This window comes from Myxocyprinus asiaticus, chromosome 35 (genome assembly GCF_019703515.2).
Source record: "Myxocyprinus asiaticus isolate MX2 ecotype Aquarium Trade chromosome 35, UBuf_Myxa_2, whole genome shotgun sequence".
Lineage (NCBI taxonomy): Eukaryota > Metazoa > Chordata > Actinopteri > Cypriniformes > Catostomidae > Myxocyprinus > Myxocyprinus asiaticus.
Genome location: NC_059378.1, coordinates 28,779,232 through 28,788,222, shown reverse-complemented (window position 1 = coordinate 28,788,222; position 8,991 = coordinate 28,779,232). Strand labels below are relative to the sequence as shown.

Sequence of the window (8,991 nt, the reverse complement as noted above, 5' to 3'; positions counted from 1 at the left end):
CATTTGTGCTTCAGGTGTACGATTATCAAAAGAGATTATAATGTATTATACACCTGTTTCTGCAGGTGTTTGATAAACAAGCTTTAATATCATGTAATGTGGAAACGAACTCATTTATCGATATTACTTAATAAAGTGAATGTTTATCACTTACTTTGTATACCTCCCTGAGTGTCGACATGTTTGTGTGACATCATGCCCCTGCATCTCGGTGAAATCGGAGTTGAGAATTTCTGCACAGGCCTACAAGTTGTAATTCTGACTTCAAGATGCATTCCATTGCAATTTTCCTAGTAGGAAGTTGTAAAATCCGACTTCCCGAGTTTAATGGAATGCAGCACTACTTTTCAAAACTGACACTGAATGCTCAAGCAGCCTAATTTACACTTAGAAAACTCCTGATGTTGCTATAACAATGCAAAAAGCACTTACCAATTTGCTTGAAATGAAAATCAGTCCTCCTTTCCTGATTAATAAATTAAGCAATCATACGGACATGCAGAACATCTCATGTTTTTAAATCCATAAGGATCTCTCTCAATGGCGATAGCGGTAGTAATGACAGTCGACTCGTCAGCGAGATCTGGCACTCTTCGCTTTCAAATTATGTCACTTAAAGCTGTTGTGGAGTATTGAAGTCTCTTTTCCCTCTCAGTAAGAAAACTCTCGAAGTCAGGAGTTCCAGGTGTCAAAGGTTAGAGTTTGAGCAAACCAACAAACCCGAGAAGGCCTGCTGACAATCTGACTATCCAGTACCAAACTTTCATTTTTATACATTTCTGTTATCTCTTTTGAGCCAATAAACATACATTTCTTTTATCTTAACCAATGAGCTCACTTCTCTATCAGTCTCTGTTTGCCACCATTATTTAACAGATTATCTGACTTTTTTAAGTGTGGAATCTTAACACTCAGCTTATTTTTTTTTAAATAACTTTTAAATTCATTTATTATGAAAGTATACATTTTAAGTAAATAGAATATAACAGTCTAAGCATAATATTTAACTTGGCTTATTGGCTGTGCCATCCAGTGTCTAAGGAATGCTTTTTCCACTGTGTACCATTCTATATTTAATATTGCTGAGTGTACACATTACAGGAAGATAATAGGAGGAAAATAATGAATTTAATCCATTTTGGAATAAGGCTGTAACATAACAAAATGTGGAAAAAGTGAAGCGCTCTGAATACTTTCCGGATGCACTGTAAGTTAAGACAACATATGTGTGTTTCCCATAGCATAGCCACGTAGGCCATACAGCCTCGTGAACATGTTTCTGGTTTACATAATGCCCAAACTTTTCTATATTAGTACCTTATTTCTATATTTGATATTTAAAATATACTATATATTACCCCCTTTGAGACTTCTCACAGTCGCACCACTATTGCCCTTACCCAGAGTGCAACCTCACAAGTCAGTCTCATTCATTCCTCCCAAGTGACCAATGTACAGTAAGTCACACATTCCTCTAACAATGACTGCTTTTATGGAATTGCACTTCGGAGGAGAAATAAGACCAAACACCTCCCCCACATTTGGCTAGGAGGGAGTAAAATATCTCATCTCCCTAACTAAGTTCCTTCTTGGGGGTGACATCAAAAACAAATCAACTTCTTGTATAAAAGCATGTGCGTGCAGATTTAGCCTTGCATTATGTAGAGTACTTAAGTTCTATCAGGAAGACTCGCAGACTTGAGTGAAATTTATGACATTTATTTGATGAATATAAAACAGAAATGTAATGTCTCTCTTTGGCGTAAGCCCCGTCTGGCGGTCCGAAGAAGTTGTACTCGGAACCATCATATCCTGCCGGAGATAGGAGGCAGGGGCGAGGAGCCTACCCCAAAAGAGGGAGAAAGTAGAATACTACCCCCAGAAGAGAAGATCCAGTCTGGTATAAACCAGGTCTTGTGTTAGGCATTCATTCTGGAGAAGAGGGAAAAAAGGAGAGATGTGAACACCTAGATCTGACATGGTGTGCGATATCTCTGGCATGGTTGTGCAATACTTTTGTAATAGGAAAAGCCATGCATTTTTTTTTTTCTCCTTTAGTTTGATTTTGTCCTTGTCCGGGGTTTTTTTAAGTTTAATTTTATCCTTGTCCTTGAGTGCGATTTTGGGCTCTCCGACTAGGAGCCCCTGGTTGTGCAGAATCTTTGCCAAAGACAAACAACGTGGCATGAGGCCCTACGTTAGGCCAGCGTTGCTGTGCAGTATCTTTGTTGAAAGATAAACAACATTTGATTATGAAAACCCTCCGATGAGGGAGAGTTGTTTGAGATATCTTTGCCGAAAGCTGAACAACATGCATAAAGCCATACGATAATGGCGATGTTGCATGCAATACCCTTCATTGAAAGATATCCCATGAGGCTCAAGCCCTCCAATGAGGGCGGCTGTTGTTTAATGGTTATCTTTGCCAAGGTGAACAGCATACATAAAGCCATACAATAATGGCGATGTTGTCGTGCAATACCCTGTTGAAAGATATCCCATGATAGTGTGAGCTTTCCAGCGAGGGTGAGCTGGCTTGTGCAATATCTATGCAAAGGAAACCATGCTTGAGATTATGGAAGCCCTGGTGAGGAGGGTAGATATAGTTAAGCGTTATCCTTGCAAAACGATGTACGTGCTTGAATTGAATCATTGTGTAGGGAAAGATGTGGTGAGAGAGAGCCACCAACCACCACCAGATAGGTATGAAAACTTGTAGGAAGTTTTAGGAAGCGTGGACCGGGCAAGTCCTTTCTGCATGAGAGTTGGAGCAGAATTTAAATGGGGTAGTAAGGAGGGGCTTAATCCAGCAGGAGGTCTGAGAGGGGTGGCAGGGAATTTCACCCAACTTGTGAAAAAGCTTGATAAAACGTCCATAAATAGGGGTGGGGCAGCGGAGTGATCGATGAGCAGGTGTAGTATGAAGGGGAGCTTAATGTGATTGAGAAGGATCCAGTATAGGCCTTTCGATAGAGAATTTCCATGTGAGGGCTACTTCTGCACCCGAAAGTGAGTCGGACAGCAAAATAAAATTTTGACTGCCATGGAAATTTAGAGGGGCCAGTCGGCAGGGTGAATGAGCATGATTTTGAAAGCGTCATTGATATCTGCCTTTTTTTTATATATATATATATATTTTTGCCCATAAAACCACCAGACCATGCATGGTCCATGACATGCAGCTCCAGTGGACTGAATTTCGGTATCTGCTGCGAGAACACCTATCCGGCACTGTGATGTCCAGAGGAACGAATCCAACTGCCTGCTGCTGACAAGAGCTGCTTTGAATATATACATATATATGCACACCTACGTACATTGAGTGGAGCAAAACGAATACATTGATAACTTTAAAATAAATAAGGCATTTGGCAACATTGTTGAAGAAATAACAAAAGCATTTGGAGGGAGCTATGATTTACCAGCAGGAACAGAAATTAACAGTAGCAAGATGAAATTAGTGAGCTTGATTCGGCACAGGTTTTATCCAGTGATTGCGAAATCTACTTACTTGCTACTAAATGTAACATCCCCGACCACGTGCTTTAAAAGTGAACAGCATCATACTGAAATGCATTGATACTTAAATTAATGTAGTTAGGCTGACATGACTGTTAAACTCATGAGCTTTGAAATTTTGAACATTGATGAAGCCCCAATGCTTGAAGATCCCCATGGATTGAAACATGGTCTGACCAAAGATGAAAGTGAATTATTTATGAAGACATACAATACAAATTACTGCACATAATAATGCCTGAATGAGTAATAAAACATAAATATGCAGTGAAAAAGGAATTACCCCCTGTATGACCTGATCATATAGGCAATATACATTGCACTGGGAATGAAATTATATGATGAATAAGGGAATGCAATGCGGAGCCTACCGCAAGGTGTCAGAAGCGCGCCCCAACAGTGGTGCTTCTGATGAGAACGTGGAAGTATGTATAGATTAAGAAAACACTGCGATACAAATCATGTGATACAAATTACACAAATCATAGTTTGCTGATTGTTTACTCCCCATGGGTTTGATGCGGGCAGAAGTTGAGATGAAGAGACAGCGTCGTTGGGAAGGGAAGGCAGGCTTCCAGAGATGTTCTGTGCACTGATTCTCCTGTGGCTTGGAGAGGTCAGAACATGTCTATTATGATTCAGAAAGGGCACGATCCCACTGAAAGTCCGGAAATTTGCAGACGTGTGTTGTGGCGAGGAGCTGCTGATCCTGGATAAAGGTAAGGAGCAGTGAATAAGTCTGTGTCCATAGCTGGATGTTAGCTAGTGGAGAGCAAAATGGACTCGACGTCAGACAGTGCTATAGAATGATGTTGCTGTGTTAGCACACTGAAACAGCAATGTGATAGATTGTGAGCAGACTTATAAAGCATTGGCTTACATGTGATTGGCTAGGAGTTACCTAGCTATTGGCGCGATGATGTACAGCTGCTAGTCTTCCCGCTAGAACTACGCTGCGCTTACATTGATTAGATTTATTTCAGTAGATTAACATATTTCAGTGATTAAACAATATCAGCAGATTATTCGGTATAATGATATGTCCCACGATGCCAGAGGAACTCACAGATATTTCCAGTAGCCTGCTATCTGGTGGTGTTGGAGCAGACAGCGGGTTTTTAAACCACCAGTAGAGTCATGCTCTTGCGGTTAAGCACTGAGGTGCTTGTCGATCCTTTCTTCATGTCATATCCCCTGACCCTCCAGTGTTACTTCCTGTGTTTTTCAAAGTTTATAAATGCATACTATACTTCATTTAAAAGTAATTTACTTGGTTAATAGTACCTTCATAAATGATTTAAAAAATGATATTCAAAAAATGCATAGCTTGATTAAACAACGAACATCATAAATTGAGTGTTTTAAAGGAAAATAATAAATTACTTCAGAAAGATTCAAAAAGTAAAAGAGTAATAACTTCAGGAAAGGGCATATGCCAAAATAATAAACATAACAACCTCTATCTTCCTGCCTACTCTATCCATTCTAAAGTACTACCTAATTTTGAATAAAAGAAAATACAATGAGTATGCTGACTCCCTTGCTATCCAGAAACAATAGAAAATTGAAAATAAAGAGTCAAAAATAAAAGGCTCTCCTTCCCTACCACTCTGTGTGTAGAGAAGTTTCACATTATTTCGTCCAGTTTGTCAAGCCTAGAACTTATGGGGTACACAGTAGCCCCAATGTCAATTCCAGAAGGTTTCACAGACACATTGACCATCTGTTTGGCTGCAGCAATGGCCATCATTGATCTGAGAAAAGGCACAACACAACAAAACAGCAACACAAAAATAGCAACAGCTACATCTATTATTGTTCCCACTTTAGTAAGCCATTCTCCCCAAGCTCCAAATAGGTTGTCAAACCAGTTTCCAAAATGCTGATCTCTTCCTGCATTCGCAGTCACCTCTTCCCTTAGATTTTTCAACTTCTTCATTGCTGCAGTAAAAGATCCATCAGGAGCTGTATTATTTGGGATATAAGTACAACAGTCAGCTCCAGACATTACACAGACACCTCCTTTTTCTGCCAATAGCCAATTTAGTGCCTGTCTATTTTGCCATGTCATTTTGCTTGTTGCAGCTAACTGGTCACCTAAAGCTTTTAATGCTTCATCAGTGTAATTAATGAATCTTTACTGATTGTAATACATGTAATTAATCCATTCTGCATTCTTGTTGGGTGTTATCCATACAAAAACAGACTCAAAGCCTGATTTTATTTCATTTCTAGCTTTAAATTCCTGTGGTATTCCTCTTGGTTTGCGTCTATGTATACATTAGGGTCTGGCTGGTATACTCTTTTTACTCTATGTTTGTACTATACAGTTTTTCTAAATTCAGTCTGGGTTTCAGATTCTTTTGGGTCCCATGTTAACATTGTGCTAGTCTTACTCTGGTGCATATTCCTTTCCAATGTTTTGGTAATGTGGCCCACAGTCATTTTCCACCACAAACCCAACAATAGTCTGCTATGGCAACTGTTTGTTCTTCATATAATTTTATCACAGGAGGCACTACAGTTTGGTTTACATCTTCTACATGGCCTCTTTGCCCAGTTTTATTTGTACATCTTGGGGGTCCTGTTATTGTATCTCCCTGTATTGTGGCTTTTGCAAATATTGCATAGAGAGAATTATTTTTTGTTCATGCATTTTTTCATCCAGATGCACATTAACCTTTAACCTTTCCAATAGATCTGTTAAAACACTCATATTCAAGTCTGGGGTTTATAACATATGCTAAAGGGTTTTCTCTTTTTCTTGCAGTTACTCTAACATCTAAGCTTTTACATTAATCTCCCCAACCATTAGTTTCATAATATGCATAGAATTCAGGAGCTCCTAATATTGCCAAACACTCAGCTGGGCAGAAATATTCTATGTTATTTACTGCAATTTTGTAAATAATGTTGTGCTCTGTTGGGCCTCATGTATTCAGATAGAAGACAAAGGCAGGCCTAACACAGTCGTAAAACCTGACTGTGGCCCACACACAGTCATAAATCTTACTGATAAAAACCGCACCAGAATCAAACAAAGGGAGTCCAAAACAGACTACAAATCCCATGAAGCCTTGCTCACTAAAGGATCGAACTCTCAACTCCTATTGGATGAGGCACACAACAGAACGGCCCTCAACCATGACGTCATCGGGAGTAGAAATAACTCTGAGATCCTTCCGAGCATTGCTTCAAGCAACTTTGCTCGCGATGTGTAGACACAGCTCATCGTTGCTCTCAGGTGTAGCCTCGTGGCACAAGGAAGTAACATCTGACTTTAAACTGTGGCCATACAATCTCCATCTCGCTGGACGAGTTGAGATTACTCTGTGTTCCACCGAACACTCTAACGGATCCAAAGGAGACCGCCGTGCAATCCGCATCTTCATCCGTTTGCCTGCAGAAGTGAAGAGAAAAAGATTTCTCTTCCCTCTTCAATCAAGTCGACATTGCTGATTTCTCCGCCAGCCCGCCGAGAATCAGCAGCCGTACCGCCCGCCGACAGAGTGAGGAAATGGCCTCCCGTCATCACCCGAACCTCGAGGAACCGAGTCGGAGTTAAAGGACGGATGAACACACATTCATCTGCATCCTCATGAGATTCAAGTAAGAGGTTTACGTCTGGGCAGAGATAGAATATTATAGTGTGTTATTCTTGTGTATCAAGTTTATTGCTTGGACCGCCGAGTCCGCTCATTGCTGCTAATAATACTCAAGGTATTACTGTAATGTACTGTTATCACGAATGAGATTTGCTGTGTTGTAGTCCAACCACATTGGACTGTTGTGTATTTCCGGCATCGCGGGTGAGACCGGCACACTGAGTTTATCCATTAAAGAACCAAAGACCGTGGGGCGGTTTAAGAAAAGTCCACCGTGTCTCTGAGTGATAAACTAACAGATGCTTTCTCTCCCATGATCGCGAAACCGGCATTGGCTCCGTAGTGGAGAGAGATAACCTTAACGGCTACAATATTATTCGTTGTGACGAAGCATTGCAGGAACTAGTTGATTATGTCAACAACCCGGTCGGGAAGCCAAAGAGCACAATCCCGGACCTAGTGGGCCAAATGTTCCTTCTTCATCACCGCAGAACCCAACTGCAAACTGCAGAGCACCAGGCCCAGCTCGCCCAGCTGCAGAGCAGCTACCAAGCGGTGCAGAGGGAAAATCTCAGCCTGCACCAAGAAGTTAGGTGCACCCAAGCTGAGAAAGTCCAGGCACAGGAAGCTAATGCCCGGATGCAGGAGGAAAACGAAACCCTGCGTAGGCAGCTTCAAGCTGCCCAGCTAAGAGTAGAGTCAGATCAGGTAAGTGCAGCTGAAACGCACAGCACAACATCTGACATAGAAGAGGGCCCCCTCTTTAGCGCTATGTGTAGAAATGTGCCCCTGAGAAACCAGGGACACACGCTAAGAGCCAAGCTGCCCCTAGTGGTACAGTCTCTGACTTCGTCCTCCGAAACACCTTTCAAGCTCCTCCAGTGGCCCGCTGGTTGGATGCAGGTGCCCCTCCTTACAGTTTTCAGTCACACCACCTTACGTTTCAAACAGACTGATTCCACACCACGGAGGGGGGGGGGGGTTATTTCAAAGCCCAGAGTGGTGTAAGTGGCTCGAAGATCCCATTAGCCAGGGAGCTGTACACAACCCAGAGTCCACCCCCACGTGTCGACTGGACTCCTTCCCCACCACGAAGGGGAGGAAGTCGTCCTCATCGTTATAGCGATCCGAGTGACTATGGTGTTTCGGATGACTCGGACGACCCGTGGTCATACCAACACCAAGGCTTGCACATCCGACAACTCGAGTCCCTCGCAGGGGACGTAGAGCGCTTTGACCCAAGTAATTGAGATTCAAACATCAACAATTATCTCAGAGAAATTGAGCACTGTCTGGTTGACTTGCCTTATGCTTCATCGCATGAAAAACTCAAGCTCATATGGAAGACCACGGTAAGGAGTATCCATGTGTTCATGAAAACGCTACCGACTGGTACCCAAAACCGCTACTCAGCGCTGTGTAAAGCCCTACGTGAGGAGTATTCGCTGTATATCGACGAAACCTCCGCTACCATAGGTGCTTTCGCCATCACCCAGAAGAGGCATGAGCCTCCACGTGAGTATTACAGACGCCTGAGAACCACGTACTTCCAAGGAAGTAGCGCACCAGGTCTGGAGGAGGAACAGGCTTTCAAGCCTCTCTTCCTTCACAACCTCCACGAGAGCATGCGATATGACGCCACGATGCACTGCAGAACAGGCAACCCCACCATGCAGAAAATCAGAAGGTACGCGTAACAGGCACGGAAGACACGTGTGCGCCCTGCCCGAGGGCACGAAGGTGATGCCAGAGCCCTGGGGATCCAAGCCTCAGAATATGCAGACCTAGTGCTTGAAGGCAACGAAATGCCTCGCGTTAAAGTGAATGCTAGAACAGGACCCCAGAGGCGCCGATCACCCCACCAGCA

General features: G+C 42.5%; 1 long non-coding RNA gene across 1 annotated transcript; it reads right to left on the bottom strand.

The window, feature by feature from the left end:
- Positions 1-1,839: 1,839 nt before the first annotated feature.
- Positions 1,840-6,405, bottom strand: LOC127426000 (uncharacterized). The gene is made up of 3 exons (XR_007894729.1): positions 5,126-6,405; positions 4,586-4,734; positions 1,840-1,932 (listed from the first exon to the last, which is right to left on the bottom strand). It is a non-coding gene; the product is annotated as an uncharacterized LOC127426000 (long non-coding RNA).
- Positions 6,406-8,991: the final 2,586 nt, after the last annotated feature.